This window comes from Coregonus clupeaformis, chromosome 12 (assembly GCF_020615455.1).
Source record: "Coregonus clupeaformis isolate EN_2021a chromosome 12, ASM2061545v1, whole genome shotgun sequence".
NCBI classification, from domain to species: domain Eukaryota; kingdom Metazoa; phylum Chordata; class Actinopteri; order Salmoniformes; family Salmonidae; genus Coregonus; species Coregonus clupeaformis.
The window spans coordinates 12886983-12889652 of NC_059203.1; the positions used below are offsets into that span (position 1 = coordinate 12886983).

The following is a 2670-nucleotide window of genomic DNA, read 5'->3' on the forward strand; positions in this document are numbered from 1 at the left end:
ACTACTATAGATATGTTATTGTGATAGTACCTGGAAGATTAGCCCTCATTGTGGGCTTACAAAGATCCAAACAAACTATAGTAGCCTACCTGAGGCAGTCTGAGAAGGACTCCAGAGCGAACTTAAGAGATATCCCCTGCCGTTAGCCGCCACCCTGCCCAGCACTGAGGCCACGTTGATGATCCTGCCGTGGGCCTGTTTGATGAGGGGCAGGAAGGTGCCACGTTGACGATCCTCCCCTGGGCCTATTTGATGAGGGGCAGGAAGGTGCCACGTTGACGATCCTGCCCTGGGCCTGTTTGATGAGGGGCAGGAAGGTGCCATGATGACGATCCTGCCCTGGGCCTGTTTGATGAGGGGCAGGAAGGTGCCACGTTGACGATCCTGCCCTGGGCCTGTTTGATGAGGGGCAGGAAGGTGAGAGTCATCTCTGTCACCCCCGTCATGTTGACCTTCAGGGTAAATTAATTGTGGTCCTCTGTAGCTCAGCTGGTAGAGCACGGTGCTTGTAACGCCAGGGTAGTGGGTTCGATCCCGGGACCACCCATACACAAAAAATGTATGCACGCATGACTGTAAGTCGATTTGGATAAAAGCGTCTGCTAAATGGCATATTATTATATTATTACTGGTATAGGCCTCCAGCCTCATCCACTCTGAGGGACCCATGGGCAGGGAGCGCCCCTCGTTGTTCACGATACCCCACAGTCCTGGAAGAGGGGGAGGAGAGAGAGAGATATGAAGATATTGTTTAATAAGAAATGTTTTCAGCTTTGGATTCACTGTGTATTTCAAGTCAAGTGCATCTGTTTTATTTGACACAACTGCTGTTTAAGTCATGCGTAGGCCCATGTGTTTTTCTTGACCCTTCGACCAGACTAGGATAGGTTACAGCTAGGAAACATAGTTTTTACTAGTCAGGAACATAGGTGGAAAAAACTCCTGGCCCTAGCAGTGAGTAACATAAACCCCACTCCATATGGTCTCTCAACGTTATCTCCAACTTCCTGCTTGGTGTACTCCATGGCTTTCTGTATACTGGCGGTGCTCGTCACATCTAGGAGAACCGTCTTCATGTACGGCCCAGTCGCACTCTTCAGATCATCAGCCCCTTTCTCTGTCAGACACCCAGCTATCACCCTGAACCCCCCGCCGGTCCAGCCTCTTACAGAGCAAGTTCCCAAAGCCAGAGTCACACCCCGTCACACCAACACATACTTCTCCTTGATGTTCTCTACTTTCAGACTGTCTCTGTACAGCCAGCCTAGCGTCCACAGAACCACGAAGGTAGCAACGCCGTACAGCCATAGATTATCCCTGCTGGGGAAGAGGAGAGCACAGTGAGGGGTTGTAGGGTGGTAGCGAGGGTGAAATATGAAGTTGATAGAATGGTAGTTAAGACTTGACGTTAATATCAAATCAATATCTACGTTTGGTATTTGATTGAGTTGTCAACAACCATGAAATGAACTTGAAGCAAACCAAACCTTGAAGTCCCTGAATCGTTGTTGGTTTGTGCTTGAAATCTAGGTTGAAATTAGACTGTATGTTGATGGCTTTTTTTTTGCAAATGCAACAAAACAAATTAATTGATGTTCAACGTCATGTATGTTGAAATATGACATTGATAGAATGTCATGCCAATATTATGACACTGATCAAAAAGTGAGTGGGTGTTTTCATGCGGGTTCACATAGGCATTTCCAAAAGAACAATCCTAGGAATTAAATGGAATCAATAAATCTTACCCTAAATACTGGTACACAGAATCAATATCCATGAGGTCTGGGAGAGAATTTTATGGAGGTGTAGAAAAATGTATCCCTGCAGGAAGTGTTAGGCCTGGAAATAACACACATTACAAATGTTGTCAACGCTACCTTAGCAAGTCGTGTTCAGTCGAACCTGTTGCTGTAGTCTCCGTGTCCTGCTGTAACATTGTATGCTGATCAGCTCCTATACATCTGTGCTTATTTGTGTAAATATTCACTGAAGTGGTCATTGACAGATACAGGTCTGTTTGCCTTTTTTGGATTCTACCTGACGTTGAGGAGCCCCCCCTCCCACTGACCTTGTCTATGTCCCAAATGGCACCCTATATCCTATATAGTGCACTTCTTTTGACCAGGGCCCATACGACTCTGATCAAAACTAGTGCACTATATAGGGAATAGGGTGCCATTTGGGACACTGACATTCTCTCAAATGTTATCGGTGAACTGACACTCGGCTAAAGATCACTACACAGTTTTTTAAAATCATGATAGCAGAAAACTGTTTACAAATCATCGTAAATTCGTGATGAAAAAGGGGTACTTTTTGATAATTCTATTTGTAAAAGAAAATGGACTAAAATCCATAACATCCAGTGAAATCCCCCAAAATAACAATTGAGTGGAATCTGGAATCTACTTTACCGGCTGTCCTATTTTGACAAGGATCAGTTGAATCTGACATCTTAAAACACTTGATTTAGGGCTTTCCAGTGAGGTATTTAGAGAAGGACATGCATTATATGGTCCCGTGTAGCTCAGTTGGTAGAGCATGGCGTTTGCAACGCCAGGGTTTTGGGTTCGTTTCCCACGGGGGACCAGTATGAAGAAAAAAAAAATTTATGCACTCACTCTAACTAAGTAAGTCGCTCTGGATAAGAACGTCTGCTAAATGACT

The 2670-nt window shown here is 45.0% G+C and overlaps 1 pseudogene; it reads right to left on the minus strand.

The window, feature by feature from the left end:
• Positions 1-574: 574 nt before the first annotated feature.
• Positions 575-1953, minus strand: LOC121578599 (annotated as a pseudogene).
• Between the last annotated feature and the right edge of the window lie 717 nt (positions 1954-2670).